This window comes from Temnothorax longispinosus, chromosome 4, assembly GCF_030848805.1.
Source record: "Temnothorax longispinosus isolate EJ_2023e chromosome 4, Tlon_JGU_v1, whole genome shotgun sequence".
Lineage (NCBI taxonomy): Eukaryota > Metazoa > Arthropoda > Insecta > Hymenoptera > Formicidae > Temnothorax > Temnothorax longispinosus.
Window position 1 is genome coordinate 9,310,579 of NC_092361.1, and position 27,796 is coordinate 9,338,374.

At 40.0% G+C, this 27,796-nt stretch overlaps 1 protein-coding gene across 5 annotated transcripts in view; it reads right to left on the minus strand.

Moving 5' to 3' along the window:
- The window catches only part of 5-ht7 (5-hydroxytryptamine receptor 7), a 561,506-nt gene that overhangs the window by 253,393 nt on the left and 280,317 nt on the right, over window positions 1–27,796 (minus strand). The gene's annotated exons all lie outside the window — the stretch shown is intronic.

Below are 27,796 nucleotides of genomic sequence, written 5' to 3' on the forward strand. Positions count from 1 at the left end.
AACTCAATTTGTTAAAATAAATAACAAAGCTCTCACATAACACAAAACTCAACAGAAATGTTTCAGAAACATTTTAAAGTTTCCAAAAAGTTCTAAATAACACTAAAATGTCGTTGGTGGTACATCTAAAAAACATGACATAGAAACGTAATATTTGAAACGCGATAAAATTTATAAAAGGTTTTTAAATACAAATAAGCTAAAATAAAATATATATACAGTGGAAGTATGGCCAGTATAAGGCTGCGGTCAACTTAACTACAAATGCTTTAAAGCGTTTTTCTTCTCTTTCTTCTTCATTGAAATGAGAAGAGAAATACTTCGAAGCACATTTGTAGCGTTAAACTGACCGCCGCCTAAGTCTAAGAAATTCGAAAAGGAATCTTTTACTAAATACATCGATGACAAGAAAGAAAGTTACGTCATCCGATGAGACCAAATTTAAAATTGTTATTTTGGTATATGGAAACAGAGTTTCAAAAACGTTTTTGTCCTTTATGTTTTAAGAAAATATTATTTTATTCTTAACGTTCTTAGTCTTCAATATTTTTTTATTTCTTGATATTTGTAATGTGTTATATTGTATTACTTATCATAAAATAAAAATTTTATGTGCGATGATAATTAATCTTTAATATTTTTATACATAAAACTGTTTTTTTTATATTTTATTCATTATATAAAATTATATACTTAATGCTGGTTTATACTTTTATGGTCTCTTATAATAAAATTACCCTTTTTGAAAATATTTTGCCTTTGTCTTTTACAATTATAAATTTATGTACTTAAATTATAAAATAAAGCAATATAAAAAAGGAATAATATTAAATATTTAATTGATTTATTTTTCTATATATTTTAAAAATAATCTTGCAACTCCATTTAAATATAAAATAATAAAGTACGATAAAACTATTTTTAACTTGGTCAGCGATCTTTTAATTCGGGACTAAATATCGATTAAAAATATACATAAAGTAAAATATAATAAAATTGAAAGTTAATATAACTCTTTGTAGGATCTTTTTAAAGAAGTGGGAGAACTTTATAGAGGTAGGCTCAAATATAGAATAAATAAAATTGTAAATAAATGCGTTATTGTAAAGTTGTTTATGTGATCAAATACAATTTATTATGTAGTTTAACATATAGTTTCTTCTTCCATTTATCTAACGGTTTTAATTATCCTATTTGAGCGAATGTAATAATTACCAGATACTTCTATACAACGTACGCAAAATGTTTTGCAAAATATGTCAGAAATGGTTGTAAAATCTCTAGGAGATGTCTGTACAACCTTTCATAAACGTCTTTATGACAAAATAGCGAATATTTTCACGTATCTAAGACGTATATGAGATATTTGTGAGATCTTTTTTACAACGCTTTGCGAAGGTCTCTCAAAGGTATTTGTTGAGTTTTGCTGTGTAGGATACAAGGGATACAAGGTTTAATATATTAAAAATAAAAGAGATAAAACAGGTTAACGCGAACTAAGCTAAATATTAGTGCTAATTATACATATAATATAAGTTAAGTAAATAAATATAAACAAAGATGTGTCATAAGTTTTGACCTGAAATAAGGTCACCTTCAGTGCGGAAAGGACAATGGTATTTATAGAAATATGTTGGAATCCTAAAATGTGAAACACAAGTTAAAAATTGTTGCCACGCTTATAATTTAAGTAGAAAAGTAGTAGTACAGCAAATTTTTTGGATAAATCTCATTGAGAATTTCGTGATGTAAGAAATTGGAATTGTGCAGCTATTCCATATGCTTGTCGAGTTAGATTTAGTTAAAATAAAAAATTGAAAACTCAAACAGCCCCAATTCTAATTATAAGTAGAAGATAGAAATTGATGTGTATATCAAATGAATGTTTCTAGGTAATCAATTTGTTAATATTGCAAATTTCGATTTCAAAGAAAGAAAAAAAAAGAAAAATGAAATGGTAATTATTCATAATTATTTATTAACCCTCGGAGAACACACCTATTTTTTTCATTCACGGAGAACACTCTGGGTCAATCTGACCCTACACACACTTTGATTGTCTACCATTTTAAATTGACGAGTGCGATCAGCTTGAAAAAATTTCCAGATGTACTTGGAACATTGTTAAATCAATTGATATAAATAAAAAGTGCCGTTGGAATTATTTACATATTTAAAAAAATTCAAAAAATATTATTTTTTTGAAAAAAACATAATTTACAAAAAAAATTTTTTTTTTATTTTTAATATTTCTGGCTAAAAATTTACGTGTATCAAGATATTTACGATAAAACTCGAGGTAAGGATCAAATTGACTCTGTGTGTTCTCCGAGGGTTAACAGAACATTAACAGATCAGCTTGACTTTTACATATATGTATTGTGTCATAACCTTGAGTAACAATCTAAAGGTTTTAGCTATTGTTCATTGTTTATAAAAAAGTAATTATTAACCAATAAAGTTAACGATATGTGGAATATAAATGTGTGTGTGTGTGTGTTTGTGTGTTTCATTAAACTTCATAATTTGAACTTTATCTATAACATAAATATCACATTATTTACATATTTGGATATATAAATAAATACCTGAGCGGGAGAAGAGAAAGTTTTTGCACTTCCGTAAAGAAATCTAATTTAATCCAAACTTATTTCTAATTTAGTATTTATTGAGTTTAAACACTTTAAACTGACGCCTTATGGCATCTTACCGACAATCGGTCTAGTATGTATTAGTTCTATTGGTAGCTGTGAGTGCGCGAGCATCTCCGTGATGACTGTACCGTTAGCTCGGGCGCTCTCCCGGTGCAAGCACAGAAAGAACCACGCACGCTCGTCTCGCAGCAAGTATTTCTATTATAGCCACGAAAATAGAAACCATCTGTACATACCACAATATTAATCGTTGCAATAAACCTGTCCACTGAGCAACAAACTAGAACGCCTGTCATTGTGTTTGCCACTCCATAATCTCGTAACAGGTTATGGGCCCAGTGCACGTGTCAAGCCAGATACGTTAACGAATGGAAATGGCAGAGCTCAAGGCATTTAGTATCCATAAGTTTAATGGTCAAAACTATCAATTATGGAAGAGACAAATGGAGATATATATGGCAGACAATAAACTAATGCCGTATATTTTAGGTGAGGTACCTTGTCCGAGCGTGAACTCTGAGGCTTGGCTAGAGAAAGATCGTGCGGCGCAGGCTTTTCTAATGCGAGGTCTAGAGTTGGAACAGCTAAAATATATGACCGACTGCACGACCTCCGCACAAATGTGGGCACGACTGCGGACAGTGCACGCAGAGAAGAGCGACCAATCTGTGCAGGTATTGCTAGACAGATTCATTAATTGTAAAATGGATGAAGAAGAGAAAATGGCTGACTACATAGCCAGAATGACTGGTTTGGCGCAGAGATTGAAAGACATGGATCTTGAACAAAAGGATCCAGTAGTGATTGCGAAGATTCTAGGAAGCCTACCAGCGAAGTACGACAATATTAGAACTGCATGGTATGCTGTGCCTAGAAGAGATCAGACCATTGAAAGACTCACTGATCATCTGGTGAATGAAAAGACTCTGTTAAACTTGCGTTCACGAGGTGAGAATCAAGCGTCTGAGGCATTGGCTACAAATGCCAAGAAAACCAGAAAATCAGCAACAGCCTACGATAAGAACGGTCAGAATAAAGGTAAGCCGACTAGAAGGCCTGGCAAATGCAACTTTTGTCACATCCCTGGACATTGGGCACGTGAATGTGAGAAAAAGAAGAAGACACTGCAAGGAGCGAATGAGTCATTGGTTGTTAAATCGAAATCGTCAGATGGGATTCAAGCTGCCGATACAGCCAAGCTTCTCATGGTTGATTCAAACAACGATTCAAGGACGGAAGATACATGGTATGCAGACTCAGGTGCGACAGAACATATGTCGTTTCGAAGGCAATGGTTCAAGAATTTCAAGCAATATTCTGAGGACACCTACACAGTTAAAATTGGAGATGGCACGCAGATTGATGCCAGAGGGAGAGGCGATATTGACGTCAGGGTAAATTATGCAGATGGAACAACGGCCATTTACACTATGACAAATGTACTTTACGTACCCAAGCTCAGCAAGAACCTGCTTTCGATCATCAAGACGACAGAGAGAGGTATTAAAGTCATTTTTTTGGAAGGTGGTAATCGTGTGGTGTTTGAGAAGAATCAACAGCTCATCATGGATGGTATAAGAAATGACAACTTGTACAAACTTAACCTGAAACCACTGCATGCTGCTGAGATCCAACTGGCGATGTCCGAGTCCCTGAAAATATGGCATGAACGTCTCGGTCACGTGAATTATCAGATGTTGAGACAGATGCGTGACAGAAAAACAGTCGAAGACCTGCAGTTTAATGATACGGATGGCGGCAATCTCTTCTGTGAGGGCTGTGTGCATGGGAAACAACATCGGCAATCTTTTCCTAAAACAGCCAGAAGATCGACCGTTCCAGGCGAGATTTTTCATGCGGATCTATGTGGAAAAATGAGCACAGCATCCTTGGGAGGTGCAAACTATTTTTTACTGTTGAAGGATGACTTTTCGCGGTACTGTTTCATCTATTTTCTCAAGAGTAAGACTGACGTGCTGGAGAATTTGAAGCAGTTTTATGCTGAAGTACGAGCCGACGGGCATCAAATCAAGAAGCTCAGGACTGACAATGGGCTGGAGTTCTGCAATGCAGAGGTCAGACAGTTCCTACGTGAAAGAGGTATCAAACATGAGACATCGACACCCAGAGCTCCGGAACAGAACGGATTCATTGAACGCCAAAATAGAACTGTCGTAGAATCGGCTAAGTCAATGATGTACAGTCGAGACATTCCACGCTATTTATGGGCCGAAGCTGCAAATACGGCAATCTACTTAAAGAATCGAACGGCATCAGAAACTCTGAGTGGGTTAACGCCCTTTGAAAAATGGTTTGGAGAGAAACCGTCCGTAAAACACTTAAGAATCTTCGGAAGTCACTGTTATGTCCATGTGCCAAAGGATCAGAGGACCAAATGGGATATGAACTCAGTTAAATGTCTGATGATTGGTTACAGTGATGGAAACAAGGGATACAGAATCTACGATCCAGCTGCCCAAAGGATCCTGATACGAAGAGACGTCATTTTTCACGAGGATGGAGAACCAGAGACGGTCGTAGAGAGTGCCCTGCCGAAGATCACTTTAACAGTCCCCGATAAAGGAGAAACTAAAGCAGTAGATGAGACTAATCAGACTCCGAGGAAGTACAAGAATCCACGCCTTCCGATACCGAGGTCACCATATCCGACGAGAAAAAGTTCAAGGTCGAGTGACACTGATGAATACGAGCAAGCAATAGTTGCTGAAACCTTTATGGCGAGTTCGGAGCCAATAACGATTCAAGAAGCCTTAAGAGCTGAAGATTCGGACAAGTGGAGTGAAGCAATCAAATTGGAGCTTGACTCATTGATGGAGAATCAAACATGGACACTAGTCCCTAGACCAAAAGATGTCAACGTCATCTCAAACCGTTGGGTCAAGAAGAAGTTGAAGAAAGATGGCCAGGTTGCGAAATACAAAACTAGATTAGTGGCCAAGGGTTATTCACAAAGGCAAGGGATTGACTATGACGAGACTTTCTCACCAGTAGTTAGGTTTAGTTCAGTTCGAATGCTGCTATCCATTGCAGCAGCATACAACTTGGAAATATTTCAATTTGATGTCAAGACGGCCTTTCTGCATGGAAAGCTAGACTTGCCAATTTACATGGAACAACCCACTGGATGCGAGGAAGACGGTGACGAGGTATGTCTGCTCTGCAAGGCCATTTACGGACTGAAGCAAGCGTCCAAGCAGTGGAATATAAAACTGGTAAAATTCTTGAAAGATCATAATTTTGTTCAATCAAAAGCAGATCCTTGTGTCTTTTTTGTTTAGAAAAGGGACTATACTTAGGCGTATACGTAGATGATGGAATCTTTTGCGGAAAGAATGTGTCTGAAATGTATAACTTTCTAAACGCGTTGCACAAGGAATTTAAAATTACTTTTTCGAAAGCGGAGTTTTTCGTTGGTTTGCAAATCGAGAGGAGTCGAGATGGAAGAAAGCTAAAAATACATCAAAATTCCTATGCTAACGAAGTTCTGAAACGTTTCAATCATGAAAACTGTAATCCCGTCTCCACTCCTGCCGAATCAGGAATTAAAATGTCTAGTGTAGGTCAGAGTACCAAAGAGAATACAGTTTTTCCATATAGGCAAGCGATAGGTTCTTTGATGTATTTAATGGTAGGATCAAGACCAGACATTGCGTACATTGTAAGATTTTTAAGCAGATTTATGGAAAATCCACAGATTGAGCATTGGAATGCTGTAAAAAGAGTGTTGAAATATTTAAAGGAAACTGCTAATTATGGAATTAATTTCAGCTGTGGTTCGCGAGACACGACGTTGATTGCGTACAGTGACGCAGATTTTGCAGGTGACATTGATAGGAGGCTCAGTACTACTGGTTGGATATGTTTTGTAAATTCAGGTCCAGTAGCCTGGAGCTCGAAGAGACAGACAGTCACTGCCACGTCAACAACGGAAGCAGAGTTTATAGCTCTTTGTTCGGTCACGAAAGAAATAATTTGGCTTAGACGTTTACTAGAGAATCTTGATAATATTCAGAGGGAACCAACTGTGGTTTATTGTGATAACCAGAGAGCGATAACTATTGTTAAGACACCCGAGTCAATTAAGGGCACTAAGCATGTAGAAGTGCAATTTTACTTTACTTGTGAAAAGCAGAAGAACAGAGAGATTGACGTACAATATATGTCGACGGATAACCAATTAGCAGATACACTCACTGAACCTCTATCGAGAGAGAAGTTTCATAAATTTAGATTAGCTTATGGAATTTGTTAAACAGATGTTAAGCGCATGGAAGAATGTCCGAAAGTTTTTTGTTTATATAGATATTTCTTTTGTAAGATGGCAAAAGGCGAGAGGGAGTATTGAGTTTAAACACTTTAAACTGACGCCTTATGGCATCTTACCGACAATCGGTCTAGTATGTATTAGTTCTATTGGTAGCTGTGAGTGCGCGAGCATCTCCGTGATGACTGTACCGTTAGCTCGGGCGCTCTCCCGGTGCAAGCACAGAAAGAACCACGCACGCTCGTCTCGCAGCAAGTATTTCTATTATAGCCACGAAAATAGAAACCATCTGTACATACCACAATATTAATCGTTGCAATAAACCTGTCCACTGAGCAACAAACTAGAACGCCTGTCATTGTGTTTGCCACTCCATAATCTCGTAACAGTATTAAATTAGGTTTGACTTAAGTTATAAACTGTTTGGAATGGGAATGCAGAGAGAAAAGCTCTACTAACAAATATTAAATAATTAATTCCAAGGAACAATTAATATTTATACAAAATGTTTTGACTTTCAAACTATGATTTTATTACTCTCAGAATTTGCATTAAAAATTTATATTTACATTTTTATTTGAGTACTGAAGCAACTTATTTATTCTACTATATTAATTCAAATTTTTAAACGTTAGTATTAATTCTAGTTCAAAACACAATTTAGAAAATATTGCATTGCTATCTTGTAATGCATCACGTATAATTAAATTAAGTATTAAAATAATATGTGATAAATAAACACTGATTATACACAATAAATACTGTATTGAATTCGATGTAATATGTTCACACTGCAAGTGTGTTATTTTAACTGAAGCTCTTCTTACACATTACTTGCCGTTTTAAATCACGTCATTTAACACGGTTAAACGTATTAACTTTTAATTTAATACGATTAAACGTATTAATTTAACACGCAACAAAACATGTAGAACGAGCTTCAGTCAAATGTGTCATTTTTAGACGTTTATGCGTGTAGAAATAACACACTTAGATTTACAATACATTTATCTAATATAAAGAATGCAATATTTTGTTCTTGATTCAAGGTATTAATTATTCAAGGAAATTCAACATCGAAGATATGATCTTCGATGTTTAACATCCTTGAATAATTAATAATGTACTTCGATCATAAATGACTGCAATAATTAGGACTGGTAGATTTTTTAAGCAAGCTTAGTCGTTTGTAGGTCTTTGCTAGTAAGCAAAAGTGGAAATATTCATAAAACCGATTTATAGCAAGAACTTTTTAAAAACTGTCAACGTAGTGTGCATTATTTCTTTAGATTTATGTAATGACCAGTTACTTAATAGATTATGTAACTGTATTGTATATAAAGTGATGCATATATATATATGTAAGTTAAGCAATATATAAAAATTAATTTTTATTTTAATGAATTAAATTATATGATAACTTTTATTGATTTTATAAAAATAACTTTAACTTTAAAATAACTATTAATTTTATAAAATAAAAATTGCATTGAGATAATTATGTTGCATCATGTATGTATTAATTATACATCATGGATTGTATTTCTTGATTCTCGAAATTAATTCAATCATAAAATTATGAAAAAAGTAAGATACATTATGTATGTTACGCAAAAATTTACATGTTTGCAAATACATTTATTGTATCGTAAAAGCACAAATCTATTTAATAAAACATCGCATTTTACATGTTTACTAATTATTTTTTAATAAAACATTGATAATTCGCGGAACAACCCGAAAAAGATTAAACATTGAATTGACTAAATAAATTCGAAGCTTTTTATATTAAGGCGGCAATTAATTTTATTTTTCAATACGTAACATGATTAAAACGGATAATATCCGAAGTATACTTTTCATATTTATTGCGTTGTGTATTTTTCTTTACAATACATTTGTATTGACGTATATATTTAGCATTTTCAATCGTGAATCCCTCCTGGCTGTAAACTGGAACTCTTTCCGTAAATATTTATTTAGACTTAAAAAAGGTTTTCCTTGTAAGCTATCATTCCTTGTAAACAATTGAAGTAAACCCCGTTACAATGTTATATATTTGCCGAATTAAATAACTAGAGGATAGAATTAATTATTTAAAATAGAAACCTATATTTGAGATAAAATTTGAAAACGTTAATACATTATAAAATTACTTTCGTGTTTTCGACATACTGATGCTCTGAAATATCGTGAGTAATTTTATAGTAATATTTGCCCCTCTATTGTAAAAATCATTCACATTGAATTCACATTAAATTTGATTAAGATAGTCGTACTACTTTAAAGACTTATAAAAATTGAAGAGATGCCAACTTTAACACTAGAACTATGAAAGGGGTCAAAATAATTTGTTTGATATTTTTTTATAATTATTACTTATTTTTAAAATATCTTAATTTTAGAAATTCTCTGATACTTATATATATATTAACATATACAAATATTTAATTTTATAAAATTGTTTTTTTTTCTCTTTTCTTTATTTTTATATTCTAGTATACCCTTGCTATGACATATAGAAATTTTACAAAATTACATGTTACACTATATATAACATGTAATATAAGCAAACTATTGAATCAGAAATGTATTACTATTGTGTTAGTTTACGGAAAATGAAAAAATATGACGGATTAATACAAAGGACAATGTCCACCATATATTTCATATTGCTCCAAATCCAACCTGCCTTGGAAAGATAGAAAGAACGAGAGAGAGACAAAGAGAGAGACAGAGAGAGAAAGAGAGAGAGAGAGAGAGAGAGAGAGAGAGGGAGAGAGAGAAGTGCAAGCAAATAAGCGTAAAACAAGTATATTCGTAGCTGGTGTCGAATTCTGCTCCATCATAAAGTTATAACTTTTTCAAAATGACTGATTTTTGCAGTTGTTGAAAAGTAAAGTATTGAATTATATATTTCAATACAAAGGACTCGAAACGTACAATTCAGAATTATATCTCACTAACAATGAGATATAAGTTAGTTGTAACGCTCTATTCATTTATAATTTTTGAGATTGCATTTGACTTTTTCAAAGATAATTTTTGAACAAGCATGTAAAAATGCAAATATGTACCTATTAATTTTATCCGTAGAAGAATACACTTGGAAAAAATTAAGAATATCTCTCTCTCTCTCTCTCTCTCTCCCTCTGCAGAGATTTAAAAAATGCATAGTTTATATAGATTTGAAACAGTATGTTAATAGGCCGACAAGGGTTATGCAGGACAGTCAAACAATGATAGACTTACTTTTTTCTAATAATAGAGTTAGGGTACAAGTGGTTCATGAGCCTAAAATAACAGACCATGCGTGATTAAGAGTCGAATTGAATATGAGTAAATCCGAAAATAAATATAAAGAGTTTAGTGCTAGTGATTATAAGCAATTTAATATGGATGATTTTAGTGGATTAGTAAGAAATAAGGTAGAGCAAGATCAAAGATATGGATGTCAATGTGAAAGCGAAGAAATTTATTGATGATATAGTAGATGCGCTCGACATTACAGTACCTAGAAAAAAATGTAAACTCCCGAAAATATATGGGAGGGAAAAAAATAGTACTCAGACGAAATAATAGAAGCAACGGCTAAAAGAGATGCGGCATATAGTAAAGCATTGTACGACGATACGGATCAAAATTGGTTACAGTTTAAAATTGAAAGAAATGCAGTAGTCAAATTAATTAGGACGAAGAAAAAAGAATATTATGAAAGTATAATAGATTGTAATAAGGATAATCCTACATCTGTGAAAAACCTTGAAAGAAATAATAAAAGGGGAACCAATGGGTAGTAAAGAATTTGAGGATATAGATTTTGAAATATTAAATAGCATTGAAGGAAATAATATAGCGGATAAATTTAACATGTATTATATACAGAGTATTGAAAACATAAATAAGTCCATAGATGTAGAGATATCTGGAGGTGCGAGTGAAAGAATTGCGTATGATAGAGAAGGTAAAGAAATTATGGAAAGTTTTGAGATGATTAAGATAGAAGACTTAGAGAAAATTGTTATGGGTCTACCAAAGAAAAAGGACACAGAAGAAGGAATAACTAGTGATATATCACTAGTATATAAAAACATATTTTCCAGTAATAAAAGAGAAAATAGTTTATTAAGGGAAGGTTGTTTCCCAAAAGATTGGAAAACATCGATTGTGCCGATTCCAAAGGTAGAAAAAACCAAACAAACAAGTGAATATAGGCCTATCAATATACTACCAATATTTGAGAAGGTGTTAGAGTTAGTAGTTAAAAAACAAATTAAAGCACATTTGGAAGATAATAATATTATAACAGAGCATCAGTCAGGCTTTAGAAAAAAATATTCGTGTGAAACGGCGATTCAAACGGTTATTGATAAATGGAAATTGATAGTTAGTGAAGGAAAAATGATAGGGATAATTTTTATGGATCTTGAAAGAGCATTTGGAACAGTGGAAAGAAAAAGATTAATAGAAAAATTACATCAGTATGGAATTAAAGGAACGGTTTTAGAATGGTTAAAGGCATATATAAAAAATAGAACACAGGTTAGATTTAATAACAAATGGTCAAAGTTACTTACAATTAGTACGGAATAATATAGAGTACCGCAAGGATCTGTGTTGAGAACATTTTTATTTATATAGTGTATAAATGATGTAATTAAAGACTGTCCAAAAAGATTTAGTATAAAAATATGTGCAGATGATACAATAATATATCTGATTAGAGAAAGTAGTGCGGAGATAGAAAAAAAAATTAAATATTGCATTTCTAAGGTAAAACAGTGGATGAATATAAATACATTAAAAATAAATGTAGGGAAAACGATACAAAATGAATGTAGGGAAATACATGGTTATTAGAGGTAAAAGAAAAGATCTGAGAGATAATATCATGATAAAATGCTTGGATGGAACAGAGATAGAGCGGGTAGAAATAATGAAATATCTAGGTATAATTATTATTAACAATAGGCTTAGATTTAAGAACCATTGTGATCATATGTTAAAGAAAATAGGGAAAAAAACAAGTTTTTTAAATAGAATAGGTAAAAGTATATCGGCGTATACAAGATGTATTATATATAACACAATCATAGTACCTCACTTTGAGTTTTGCGCGACATTGCTAGTCAATATGGGAGAAACACAACTAAGTGAATTACAAATAGCACAAAATCAAGCGATGCGAGTGATACTGCAATGTGATAGGCGTACCAATGTGCAGCATATGCTGCAGGCGCTGCAATTTATGTCCATAAAGCAGGGGCTGTATTATAACACTTGTATATTCATTTATAAGGTTTTAAGGCCCGAGCAATTAAGAAATAGGCTACAAATAATGGAAAATTTGAGTGGAAAACAAACATGTCAGGCTGAGGACATTGCAATATACAATTTCGCAAAACTGCAAGCGCACAAAAGAGTGTATTCTACGAAGGAGTGCAAATGTAGAATACATTGCCGGCTGAGGTAAAACAATGCGAACAAATACAGGAGTTTAAACGATTGTTAAAAGAGTGTAACGATGCACCCCCAAAAGTGCATCGTCCCGGCACGAACACCCGGCCGAGACCGCCCGGCCGACCATCCGCAGGGCGAAGACAGGGCACGATGTGCCCACTTTATTTTAATTGCTAGCATGTATTGTCAGGAAGTCCGCGAACGGAATTAACGCGGCAACCGCCTCACCGCGTCGGCGCTGGGGCGCCGTAATCCCCGATCGTTCCGCCGCACCGGCCCGGCGCTCGCGATCACCGTCGCTACCCCCACCACGACGCGACGCCGCCGCGACGCGTACATAAGCCCGGCGTCGCTGGCACAATTCGCGATTCCTGATCATCCGTCTCACCGACCACATCGATCTTGAGTTTTCACATTAAGCCAGTCCGACAGAAGGTAGAGCGCCTCCGGCATTCTCTGTCTTCGTCGAGCGTGTCTCGACAAACGACCGGCTTCCTCCCCGAGGATATCCGAACGGGGGCAGAGCGCTTCTCTGCCTCCACCGAGCGCTTCTCGATCGGAGACCACTCCACTCCTCGACGCTTGCAGTCGGTCACCACCGAACGCTTACCGGTGGCCGTACTCGCGCCGTTTCTCCTCGAGCTAGCCGCTCGTAGCCACTGCCGAGTGTTTCTCGGTGGTCGATCTCGCGCTAAGCTCGATCCCGCCGCCAACCGCGCCGAATTACCGCGGTCTTGCCCGCGCTTCGCGATCCGCGCCGCGCGCCATTTTTCCGCGCTCCGATCCGCACCGCCCGGGAAAACCGGCTCCGCCCGTACCGATACTCATTGTGACGCGATTCGGCCCGCGAGACCGCCGAAAGTCCCGGCTCCGCCCCGTACGTACCGCGAGTTACCGCGAGCCGCTCGCGACACATCAGTCATTGTATCTATCCTAATCATTCATTGCTATTAAATAAACGTTGTTATTTTGTTAAACCGGACGAATACGCTTCATTTTGTCGGCACCCACCTTGCCTCTGTCCCTCCGCGCTTCCGTCGAACCTAGACCCGCCGCGAGCTAGATCCGCGCTTCGACGACAGGTTGTTTTAAGAGTATATTGAAACTAATGAGTAGGTGATATAGGCCGATTCCATCCCGGGGTCTCCGAGGGGGGTGAGAGAAGCGGGGCGGATTACGCGGGGTAGAGGAGGAGGTGAGGGGGCGGGGTATCGGGTTACACAGAAGTATCGGATTTCGCGAGGGGGTAAGGGGGTGGGGAGGGAGCAGGGTATCGGGTTACACAGAAGTATCGGATTTTGCGGGGGCGTAAGGAGGAAGAGAGGGGGCGGGGTATCGGGTTACACAAGCGTATTGGATTACGTGGTGGTGAGGGAGAGGGGAGGAGGCGGGGTATCGGATTTTAAGGATATCGGATTACGCCGTAGAGGTTGGGGGAAGTGACCTTGGCATACCACGTGTATGACTTACCGGGATAACTCACCGGGATGACTCATGTCCGGTATGACTCACCGGGATGTCTCACCGGGATGACTCACCAGCGCGGAGAGTCCGCGTTCGCGTTCGCGTTCGCCGCGCGCCGCGGGTCCGCGCGGGGGGTGCGCGTCGCGCCGGTCGCAGTGTACGTTCGCAACGATGCCGCTAGGCGGCGCATAATAGTAGAACTAACTCGATAGCGCACTAAGTAGGAACGTGTTTAATAACGCTAACGCATCGAACCTGTCGGGATATGTTCGTCGTAAACAACATTTTTCTAGGAAAAGGGGGCGATTATCGCGTGGACTAAACAGATTCGTTAAACAATCTATCTACGCAATACGTAAAAAGACAAAGAAAGAAAAATGACGTCATCGGGACGATGATCGACCCGATAACGCATCGAACCTGTCGGAACATGTTCGTCGTAAACAACATTTTTCCAGGAAAAGGGGGGTGGTTATCGCGTAGACTAAACAAATTCGCTAAACAATCTATCTACGCAGTACGTAAAAAGACAAAGAAAAAAAAATGACGTCATCGGGACGATGATCGACCCGATAACGCATCGAACCTGTCGGAACATGTTTGTCATAAACAACAGTTTTCCAGGAAAAGGGGGGTGGTTATCGCGTAGACTAAACAATTTTGCGCTATTTTTTACGACGCAGTAAGTGAAAAACAAAGGAAGAAATGACGGATCGACGATGATCGACCGCAATGAAGCGATGATAAAAGTTAGGTATAGGGAAGGACATGCACGGAAAGAAATTGCATCGTTCACTTAGATGTAAAAAAAAGCATCTTTATTTAACTCTTTTTTTACATAATATACCTCACGTACTAAAAAAATTAAAGCTGCAAGCTCACAATCGATGAGCTGATTCGTATTGAACGCATCGCTAGCGTATATTACATTCGACGCTTTCCTGGGATCCCTCACGGTGGACGCGATATCAGAGAACTGCTCTATCTACGCAGTAAAAAACAAAGGAAGAAATGACGTCATCGGGACAATGATCGACCCGATAACGCATTGAACCTGTCGGAACATGTTCGTCGTAAACAAATGTTTTTTAGAAAAAGGGGATATTATCGCGTAGATTAAACAATTTCGCGCTATTTTTTACGACGCAGTACGCGAGACAAGGGAAGAAATAATCTTTCAAAAAATCAGTTGGAGCGAGAGAGGGGGCAAAGGGTATATAACGAGGGATGAAGCGCGTCGAGCCGCAGTAGTAAGATTTGAGAGTGATACATCAATCGAAAAGTATCGAGATTTAATTTATGGTTGAACATTATCATGTACAAGTGCTGTGAAACGATATAATAAAGAACTGGTGCAAATGTGATCAAACATGGAGCAATTCGAGCAAACCGAACGCGATCTATTGGAGCTGTCCGACCAAGTCGCTGCCTTGGGTGAACATTTCACATGGGCGCTGAAATGCGCGGAATTCGTCGAGCAGCTTGAGACACGCAGTAGTGCCAAACGTCAGCGGCTCTCCAACGATCCAACGATTGGGCAGAGACAATCGTTGGTTGCCCGAATCGCGCGACTCGAAGGTGTGAAGTCGCGATTAGAAAGACAATTTATCCATAGCGGTGGTAATTATGCGAACGCCGGTACCAGTGGCGACACGCGCGCTGCAGAACTCGTATGGCGAGAGATCGATGCCGCGTTTAAAAAGCGTATAATGACCGGTGCAGTAATTAATACAGACCATGTAAAACTGCGACAGTTTTTAGAAGACGCCTGCAGCGTAGTGTGCAAGCGAGTGCGAGACATTATAAAAATACATAACGGTGTCAAAGTGAACACCTTGTTCAGCGGGAAGTTTGTGGCGGGTGATAAACGTGCCAATAAGAGTTTTAATACAAATAACATAGAACTCTGTCGTACATTGCACTTGCGCGAGTGGTACGAGCTACACGTTATCGAGCCCACATTAGCGAAACTCGAGGAGTTCCAGGAACGCGACAGTGGGTGGGCGTTGACGCGAATCCACAATTTGACGGTAAACGTCAACAGTTACAATCCTTTGCGCGCGGGATGTCACTTGGAATTGCCTAAAGACATTAAAGTGAAGAACGCGGTGATCAATGTGCTGTCTATGGACAATACGTGTTTTGCGTGGGCCGTGACGGCTGCTCTGCATCCAGCCGAAAGACATCCAGAACGGGAATCTTCATACCCGCATTATTCGGACCTGAATTTACGAGACGTTGAGTTCCCAATGACGTTGAGTCAAATTAAACAGTTCGAACAACTGAACGAAATACCCGTCAACGTCTATACCATTGAGGGACAGAAGACGTCAAACGTTCTTCCAATACGGCTTACCGACCGCACAAGTCATAAACACGTGAATCTGCTGTACGTTCAGGACCCGCGAGACAACAATGTTGGACATTTTGCGTGGATTAAACATCTATCCCGCTTCGTGAGCTCGCAAATTAATAAACATGGACACACAAAGTACATTTGTGATCGATAAGTACCTCTACTTCTTTTAATAATATATAAAATATTTTATATTTTGTGTAAAAAATTTTATAAAATTTTGTGTTTCTTTTTTGCAGATGTCTTCACTACTTTAGCTCGAGCGACAAGTTGCAGTCTCACACTGTGGAAAGTCGAAAGGTAAACAAATGCGCAATCCGACTACCGAGCGAGGACAACAAGTGGCTCAGCTTCAAGAACCACAGCAAAAAAGAGCGACTTCCCTTCGTGGTGTACGCCGATCTGGAGTGCGTGCTGCAGAAGACACAACCGGAGACGGAACACGCGTCATACGCTTATCAACATCATCGGGTATGTAGTATAGCATACTACGTACAGTGCTCGTACGACGAAACGTTATCGACGTATCGATTTCGTCGCGATAACGACTGCGTCGCGTGGTTCGTCGAGGAACTCAAATGATTGGCGCATCGCGTAAAGAACATCTTGTCCGACATTGTATGCATGGTAGATCTAACGCGAGACGAGTAGGAGACATTTCACAGCGCGGCGCAATGTCACATATGCGAAAAATTGTTCGCGTCGGATGATAATCGTGTACGCGATCATTGCCACCTGACCGGGCGTTACAGAGGTCCAGCACATTCGACGTGCAATCTGAATTATAAAGATTCTCACTTCATCCCAGTAATATTCCACAATCCGTCGGGCTATGACGGGCATTTCATTATCAAGGAGATAGCTGTCGCGATCGAAGGCAAGATTGATGTACTGCCTATAACAAAAGAAAAGTACATCTCATTCACTAAACACGTGAAAGACACCGCGGAAAGATCAGATTCGCGGAACGATATAAAATTAAAATTCATCGACTCATACAAATTTCTGAGCGCGAGTCTCGCAAAATTGGCATCCTTCCTCGATAAGGATAAATTGAAAATTGTACGTTCCAAATTTTCCGCGTTATCCGACGACGATTTTGAATTATTGACTCGAAAAGGTGTTTTTCCATACGAATACGTGGACAGCATCGAAAAGCTGTAGGATACGTGTTTGCCACCGCGCGATTTATTTTACAGTTCCTTGACCGGTGAATCCGTATCCGAGAGCGATTACGCGCACGCCGCGAACGTATGGCAGCGATTCTCCGTTCTAACTCTGAGCGAATACAGCGATCTATACCTGAAAACCGATGTCTTGCTGTTGGCCAACGTGTTTGAAAATTTCCGCGACATCTGCGTCGCGAGTTACGGACTTGATCCCGCGTACTACTACACTTTACCAGGCTTTACGTGGGACGCCACGTTGAAACATACGTGTGTCAATTTCGAATTGCTGACTGACGTTGACATGGTTATGTTTATCGAACGTGGTATTCGCGGCGGCCTGAGTCAGTGTTCTAACAGATACGCGAAGGCCAACGACAAGTACATGCAGTCGTACAATCCATCTAAACCGTCGTCGTACCTAATGTACTTCGATGTCAACAACTTGTACAGCTGGGTGATGTGTAAGCCACTGCCCTACGCAGAGCTTCGATGGGTCGAAGACGTGTCAAATTTCGACTTTAGCGCGATCGCTTTAGATTCGACTACGGGCTATATTCTCGAGGTCGATCTAGAGTATCCGCAGGATAAACACGACGCGCACACTGATCTACCGTTCTGTCCGATGGGCGATAAACCGCCCGGCAAACGGCAGGACAAACTTCTCGCCACGCTGCACGATAAGGAGCGTTATCCGTCTAGGAGCGTCATCCATTATCGCAATCTGCAGCAGTGCACGCGCCACGGCCTTCGCGTCACAAAAATACATCGCGTATTGCAATTCGCTCAATCTGAGTGGCTCCGCTCTTACATCGAACTCAATACAAAATTTAGGACACAGGCCAAAAATGAGTTCGAAAAAACTTTATATATAAATTAATGATTAACGCAGTTTTTGGGAAAACAATGTACGCAACCACGTCGATGTAAAATTACTGTCGAAGTGGGACGGACGATACGACGCGGAGGTAATGATTGCGCGACCGAATTTCCACAGCAGGAGCGTGTTTTCGGAAAATCTGGTAGCCGTCGAACTGCGCAAACTCGAGGTGAAAGACAAACCGATCTACGTCGGCATGTGCATCCTCGACTTGTCGAAGGTGTGCCTATACGAATTTCACCACGAGTACATGTCTCCCCTGTACCGCGACTCGTGTAGAATCATGTATACCGACACGGACAGTCTGATTTATCATATCGAGTGCGACGACGCGTACGAGAACATGAAACGCGATATAGTCAGGTTCGACACGAGTGATTACGCGGTAAACAACGCTTATGGTATGCCTCTCGTCAATAAAAAAGTGCCGGGCCTGATGAAGGACGAAAACAACGGTGCCATTATGACCGAATTCGTTGGACTTAGGGCGAAAATGTACGCTTTGCGAGTCGATGGTAAAAAAGACTGTAAAAAAGCGAAAGGTATCAAAAGCAACATCATCGCGCACACCATCAAGTTCGACGACTACACGCGATGTCTGAACGATGAGATCGAAATAACTCGATAGCAGTCGTGCATAAGATCGAAAATGCACGAAGTGTACACTATCAGCGAGACAAAAATCGCTCTGATTTTGTACGACGATAAGCGATATACCGTGCCGGATTCGACCGATACGTTGCCGTGGGGACATTACCGAATATAACATATGTATACAATGTATACAATGTATGTATGTATGTAATGTATGCAATATATGTAATATAATGTATGTACGTATGTACATATGTATATATATGTATGTAATGTATGAGTGTATGTATGTATGTATGTAATGTAACGTATGTATATTAATGAAAAGATATTAATAAAGATTGCGTACATGTATTTAGTATTTAATATTTTTATTATATACTTTATATGTATTACACTATCAGCGAGACAAAAATCGCTCTGATTCCGTACGACGATAAGCGATATATCATGCCGGATTCGACCGATACGTTGCCGTGGGGACATTACCGAATATAACATATGTATACAATGTATACAATGTATGTATGTATGTAATGTATGCAATATATGTAATATAATGTATGTACGTATGTACATATGTATATATATGTATGTAATGTATGAATGTATGTATGTATGTATGTAATGTAACGTATGTATATTAATGAAAGGATATTAATAAAGATTGCGTACATGTATTTAGTATTTAATATTTTTATTATATACTTTATATGTATTACATCTTTCAAACACTTTACATGTATCATTTTTATATTCAGAATAAAATACAGTTTGCACGAATTAAGGCTCCTGGTCCCTGAGCCGAGAACTCTGCGTTGACGGTGGCGACGCCACTTTCTCCTCTCACTCTCTCCAATGGAGAATTCTGTCTTGTGACATGTTGACAACCAATTTTGTTGTGCGTGCTATTTCTTTATTATTTGCTCTGTGCTTGTGCTCTAACGTTTAACGTATTCGTGAAAGTCGTAAAATTGGCCGAAAAGTAAGATTTGCATGCGAAAGGAACGTTTTCACCTCCTTTCGATAGTCGTCAAACGGCTGTTTTTCCCGTAGACTTCGTTTTAGACTTCGTTTTATAGCTGTTTGTTTATTGTCGAGGGAAAAAGGTAGTTTTCGGCCAATTTTGGAAGTGTTCTGAAACGATCTATAGTGATGTTTTATTGAAATGTCTTTTTATTTGAAAATGGCATGCACAACAAAATTGGGTGTTTTCCTCGCCTCGATAGTAAGAATCCAATATGGCCGCGGTGACTACCCAGGAGCCTTAAATCACATTGTCCTTGAGTATCCATGAGTTGTGCGATCCATCGAATCCCAGCCATTTCACGTAAACCTCGTCGCCCCTCCTGCGCAGTACTTTCTCCACGAGATACACGTCCGGATAAGTCGCGCGATGCAACTCGTGCTCGTAGAACGCTCCAGCGACGGATTTTCCACGATAGTCCTCGAGTAGATAAGTTACTGGATTGGTATGCTGCACTCTAACGATCTTAAACACCTCGGTGGTCCAATTCGGCGTGTAACCCTTCTCGAAAATTGTCTTGTATTTGCTGACGCGTACCGAGTCGCCCGCTTTGAACTTTGCCAGGCCCGCGATCTTTATCGCGCTGTACACCGTAGCCAAGAGTCTTTCGGCGATCGCGGGGGTAACGTCGACGGGTCGCATGCCGATCGTCCGATGCTTGCGCGCGTTGTAATCCGACACGAGTCACGATAACGCGTCGAACCACTTGTAATTTCCATTGAGCGTAAACATCTTCCACATGTTGTTTTTTAACGTACGATTGAATCGCTCGACGACCGACGCCTTCATCACCGAATACGTGGAATAATGATTGATGCCGTGTTTTCTCACGAGACGTTGCACGTCGGTGTTGTAAAATTCCTTCCCCATGTCGGTTTGTAGGTTACTAGGGCACCTCCCGCTATCTCGAATTATCTCGGCGATAGCGTCAGCTGTCTCGCTGCCGACTTTACCCTTGAGCGGCACGGCCCACGCGTACTTGCTCAACACATCGATGACGGTGAGTATGTAGTGGTAGCCTCCGTTGAAACGCGAGTACGGGCGCATCTCGACGATATCAGCTTGCTACAGATCGTACCCTCGCACTATGACGTGTCTGCGGGGAAAATTTCTTCTCGCCAGTGCGTGCAATTCGTCCACCAACCGTCGCTTTTCAATATTTTTATCCACATCGGTCGATTTTAACGGTCTCATGTTCGGTTAGCGTTTCGTTGGCTGTTCGTCGTCTTCAGCTGTACGTAACCGTTTCTGTTTATGTTTCTGCGTCGTTCGTAGCTGTTTCTGAACCGCTGAGAAACGATTTCGAGCCGTTCCTGAACCGTTCGACAGCTGTTCGATAACCGTTCTCGAACCGTTCGTTGTCGTTTGTCGTCGTCAGTTAACTGCTTCTTGTCACTCATCGTCGTCGTCGTCGTCGACGTTCTTTAGCCGTTTGTAGCCTTTCCTGTCTCCGCGTAGTTCGTAGTTGTGTCTAAACCGCTCGTAATCGTTTCTGAGCTGTTTTTAAACCGTTCGACAACCGTCCGACAACCGTTCTTGAACCGCTCGACAGCCGTCCGACAACTGTTCTCGAATCGTTCGTTGCTGTACGTCGCCGTCGTTAATTAACCGTTGCCTCTCTTCACTCGTCGCCGTTTGATAGTCATTTCTGCTGAACCGTTTCTTCATCGTTCATTAGCCGTTTCCAATCTAACGATATTTGCACGTCAAAGCTTTTTCACCGCAACCTGTAACGCTCGCACGTCCTTCTCGAACGCGGCAAGTTTCTCGTCTGACTCTTTCCGTTGATCTGTCAAACTTTTAACGCACTGATCCACGTATAGTTTGTTAACCGCGTCACCGTCAGTCTCAGGTTGCGCTACGCGACGAATCTTCCGCGACCTTGCGTCAAAGTCCGTGGCGGTGCGACACAGAGCGTTGTCGCGCACGAAATTTCTCACTAATCCGCTCCACCGATGGTACGAAATGGCATTTGTCGCGTCTTCGCGCTGCTCAAACAATCCAAATTTATTGATCGGCATTTCGACGCTGATTGAACGGATCGCTGTCGCGCCGTTTAATTTATAATAAGCCCAGCCTCGCGAAGTTCCTCGATGATCGACATGATCTCGTTGTCGTGGGCATTGTTGCCAGCTTGACGCGAAACGTCGAGCAATCGCAGACGATCCACCAACTCGTTGGGGTTGTCCCAGTGCACGTAGTCGATTTTATTGTCGGTCAGCGTCATCGCGCGAGGCGCGAATAACCCCTTTCCGGATTTGTTCTTCTTGGATTCGGTTGATATCAACGGTGAGATTACATATTGATACTTGTATCCCACGTTACCTTTTACTCGCTCGCGAGGATCGTGCTTGAATTTATGAGCACTCGTTGTCAACAGTATGCTCCTGTACTTTTGCTTATCGTCCTCCGTGTAGAGCTTGTCATCGGGTATTTTCTTGAAGATCAACTCGTAAATACCGGGTGTGCCGGCGTATCGTACGCCGTCGATATGAATGTTATCCGCTTTGTCCACGTCAAAACGTTTATTACCTAGCATCAATTCATTATTGCCGAGATAAACGCCGTACACGTTGTCTGTTGTTGGAATGGCGCTCAAAATCTCTGCGATGTAAATTCGGCTCAGTGGACCCAAGTGATCTTGCAACGTTTCTATAAACAATTCTCCACCCTCCGACGTTTGCAACCGCTTTTGAACGGTTGTCCCGATCGAGTCGTCCGTGGTTTCAAAAACATTCACGTTTTCAAGAAATTCGGGATTTGTACGTTGCACGGTTTGCGTCGGTGTAGAGGTTATCGGTGTAGAGGTTATCGGTAGTACTATCGATTGATTAGATTTACGCGGTATCAATGACAGATCTGACCAGGAGTCTAATCGTTTCCTCTTTCTCTTCGGTGTAGCATAATCCACTTCCTCCCCGCGCTGTTGAACGGATAGCGATTCGATTTTCGCGTCAGCGACGCTCTCCGTCGACTCCTCTTTCTTCACCGCGGTCAAGCTCGAGTTGTCGACGATCTTCTTCAGCGGCCCGATGAGAGGTTTAAAGTGCGTGTCCAACTCAATGTCCTTCTCGATCTTACCGGTCTTCAAAACACGAAGTTTTTTGCGAATCGAATTACTCGTTTTCGCAATATCTTTCACGATTTTCTCGCGTTCGCGAATCGTCTCGCTCCCATCGATCGATTGCAGCCATCGCGGGGAAAAACAAAGCAGAGTGTCGATCTCTCTCTCTCTGTAACACTAACGTTGTTTCACATTCGACGACGTATCGGCGACGACTGACTGCTTCTGCAATATCGCGAACACGTTAAATCCTTTTCTGTACCGGCCGTTCGAAAGCGCACTGTCCTTGTCTATCACTACGAATCCGTACTTGCATTGCCAACAATCGTGGCACAACGAGCAAAATTCATCGTACGACATGTCGGTATTTACGTGATCGTTGTACACGTGTTTCAAATTAGTGCCATCCTGTTTGACCAGGATTAGCAGATTTGCGTTGTCGCGTATCAGATGTTTCGGTATTCTTACGTACGTCTGACCGAGATAAAAGCAGTCGACGCTCGAGTGCCTGCCCATCGAGAAATACTCTCTCACAGTGTCTTGCTTATCGTACGCCACGTCGTCGAAGACGAAAATTGAGTTTGGACACGCTCGGTGGAATGACGTCACTGTTATTGGAGAAGGTGTAGTAGCCGATTTCGTCGATTGATGTCAATAAATTCTCCAGATATCGGTATTTCGGTTGTTGCAGCGATTTCGAGTACACGTACACGTTCTCGAAACGTATGTACACCGTGCGGACTTTCCAGCAAACTTATCAGAACGTTGGTTTTACCGCAATTCGAGGGACCGCAAATGGTCGCGCGTATAGTAGTCGGCAGCATCGTACCATGTCTGCGCCTATCCGCGTTGCCCTCCATCGACCGTGATCTGTCGTCGCAATTTGTCACGCGAATCGCCAACGGTTGTCGCACGAATCTCAGTTTTTTTTCTTCACACTTTGTACGACTAAATCGAACTTTTGTTCGAACGTCTATTTATAGGTGCGCGGCACCGTGAATCGCTCAGTCGCAAAGATGTTTGTCCTTCTGTCAAGACCTTTGGACACGATTTTAGCGCCGAACAGTTGCAATTCGTGCCGAAAGCCGTTCTATTGCAAGTGTGCGGTGATCACGTCTACTACGTGTGGGACAAGCTTCCGGAGCGTATAAAGACGGATTTGGAGGTTCAGACCTATCGTCGCTGTGACGAACATTACAATCAACCGTGGCAGGAAACGCACATCGACAGTCCCGATGATTAAGGATTGTGGCGAATGTCAACGAAAAAAATAAAAACAGGTAGAGGTCTGTTTAATCGCGCGATAGGTGCACTTCCGTTCGAATTGCACATTCCCGGCTATCAGTATTGCGGTCCGGGTACTCGTTTGCAAGAACAATTGGCTAGAGGTGATCCGGGTGTAAATCCATTGGACGCGGCAAGCACGACATAGACTATTCGTGTAACAAAGGCCTCACCGAGAGACACGCGGCGGACAAGATACTCGCCAAGAGAGCGTCATCGCGAGAGATTCGACTCTCGAGGGATCGTACGAGATACGGGCCATACACTAGTTTTTGAAACGTGAAATTTTACGGAAACGTCCGCGACGCGTGGTTTATTCCAACGACAATCATCGTACGTCGATCGCGAATATCGCGCGAGAGGGGACCGTTCGCGCGAACTGCTACGAAGACGAGGCCGCAGAATACCCGATAAATCAGAGTGAACTTTAACAAACCGAACAACGTCGGATCGCTGCTGGGATTCTCGTCGACGCGTATACTGCAACCGGGACAGTGGCACGAATCGGGCGCACCGATTAATATTATCAACGTAAACATTATCCGGGTGGAATGTAAGGTGACCGCGGGTGCGTACAGCAACGGCAAACGCGTTCATACGATACACGAATTTTCACCGAGCTTACCACCGGGATATAAGATATCGGAAACGCCGGCACAGATCATTTATCTGCCGATGATCACGCGGAGCGTTACGAATCTAACGATACGCGTCGCTGATCAAAACGGACGATTGCTCGATTTTCGAGGAGAAGAGATCACCGTCAGATTGCACGTATGACAGCGAGAGCGACCAGTGTATGCGTGAGCGTGAGTGTACGCGCGACACATGAGATGCTAGTGTTGAACGACTCGGAGCACGCGACAGATAACAGTAATATCTTTACGGCTGCGCCGATCAACGATATCGTCAAGTCGACATTCGGTGGCGTTAAACAAGAGACGAGAAAGAAGCTCAACGCGTCGAACGTTAAGTTTTTACAATCTCTCGGATTTGCGGTGCGAAATATCTGAACAATGACTGAAATTCTCAACATCGGAGGCGAGCTGGTCTTTGACGATCGCATCGTCAAGATCGAGACTCACACTTACAACCTGTACGCCAACACAACGTTTGACTATAGCGACGAGATACGAATACTCATACAACAGCAGGATCTGTATACATTGCCGTGCGAAAGTTTTCTCTACGTCAAAGAAACATTGACGGTGACCAGAGCAGCCGACCAAGTCGATAACGTGGTATTGGGTACTAATTGCGTCGAGTTCATGTTCGACGAGATTCGATACGAGATCGACGGTATGGAGATTGATCGCTACAGAAACGTAGGAATAACCAGCACGCTCAAGAACTACGTTACGGTGTCGTCCGACAGAAGCGTGATCCTGCGAAACGCTGGCTGGGATCCGCAGAATAACCCGAACGGATATTTCAATTTCTGCGTACCGCTCAATTTGTTACTGGGATTTTGCGAGGATTACAAACGCGTGGTGATCAACGCTCGTCACGAATTGATCTTGATACGATCGCGCAACGACAACAATTTCCTGGTGGGAAGTCTCGCGTTGGAGCCTACTATCAAAATACTCAAGATACAATGGCGAATGCCTCACCTGGTATTGAACGAGATCAACAAGCTGTCGATGCTGCGCGCCTTGGAAGACGGACGATATCTAAGTATGGGTTTCCGTTCGTGGGATCTGTACGAGTATCTCCTGTTGTAGAACACGACCAAGCACTCGTGGGCCATTAAGACCGCGACTCAGCTCGAGAAACCGCGATACGTCGTCTTCGCTCTGCACACGGGTCGTAAGAACGTCATGTCCGCCGACACAAGCCGATTCGACGACTGCAACTTGACCAACGTAAAACTTTATCTAAACTCGGAAGTTTATCCGTACGACGACCTGATTTTGGACTTTGGCAAACACAGATGGACGATTCTGTACGATATGTACGCGCGTTTCTGCAAGGGCTACTACGGATACGAATATCTCGAGCCGAGTCTCACCGTTTCGACTTTTCTACGTAACGGCCCGTTTGTGATCATCGATTGCTCTCGCCAAAACGAATCCGTCAAAAACGCCACCGTGGATGTCAGACTAGAATTCGATTGCATGAAGAACGTACCGCCGAATACCTCCACGTACTGTCTCATTATACACGACCGCGTGATTGAGTACAACCCGTTGAGACAAACTAGAGACCCTATAATAAAAGTCTGGCCATACGGTAACAGGCTTTTGATTGGTCCGCCATTTCTCCTCAACTCCCGCCGAATTTTGAATCATGGTAATTTCAATAATCGCAAATTTTAACAACACAATTAAAAAATAAACGTTTTATAGAGTAAAAATATTGTTAATATAGTAGTTTAATTATAAATCTTTATATTATATTTATGTAAAATTTAAAAAAATAATTCAATAAATCTGTTCATTATATTTTGTATATTATATATCTACACAAGTATCTGCTGTTTAAATGTTCTGTGTATTTATGTTTTTATATTGAATTGTTTATAAAAAATAATAAAATGTAAAGAAAAGGTAAAATAAACGGAAATTTTAAAAGTATTATAAAATTATTTATTTAACATGCATTGCCATACTTTTGCTATCGTATCTCTTGCTTAATGTAGTACACTTTTTCTTATTAAAAACTCTTAATCTAAATACGACAAATCGACTTATTATTTTTTTATGTAACTGGTGACAATTCAAAATATGATTGGTCTTAACCTTATTAAATTTATCTATTAAAAAAAATTTCAAATCTTTTATATTATCAAAATATTTCGAATAATGACGGAACATTTGTTCTAATTTCCAAAATAATATAAATGTTTTTATATTAGGAAAATATAATGAATTTGTTGTGTAACTTTTTAGTTTCACTAATTTTGCAAATGAATAGCGCAATGGTGTTTTTGATAAAACTGATTTTAAACAATTTGTACATGTTACACATATTTTATGAATTGATTGCAAAATATATCCAGCAATATTATATAAAGAATTTATTTCAAGAGATGACATGTTCAATACATTTGCATTTTTATTAAACGGTGGAATATTATTATTGTTATCTTCTATAATATTACTAGATTGAATCTTTTTTTTTCTTTTTTCATCTGATATGTATTCAACAAATCCTGACAAATATTCCTTATCATCGTCATCATAATTACTACTACTTATACACTTCATATACATTGCAACGGAAATTAATTTTAAATCATTTTTAAACTGTAGCGGATGAGGTATGACATTTTTAGCTCTTAGTTGGGAGAAAAGATTTTCAATACAGTCCTGTGTAAACCGAGAAGTAAAAATAAATTTAAATTTTTTATTTGTGATAAGATATTTAGTTAAATCAATTATTGATTTAGTGGTAATTATTATGCCTCTTTGCACCGGTTTAAAATCACCTTTACCTATTTCTAATTGCTTAAAGATATTAATAACTTTATTTAAAAAATCAATAGTTTCATTATATATTTTTTTATCTTTTGTACCAAGGCTAATTTACAACTTCTTGATGTTACAAGGGAAAACCATTT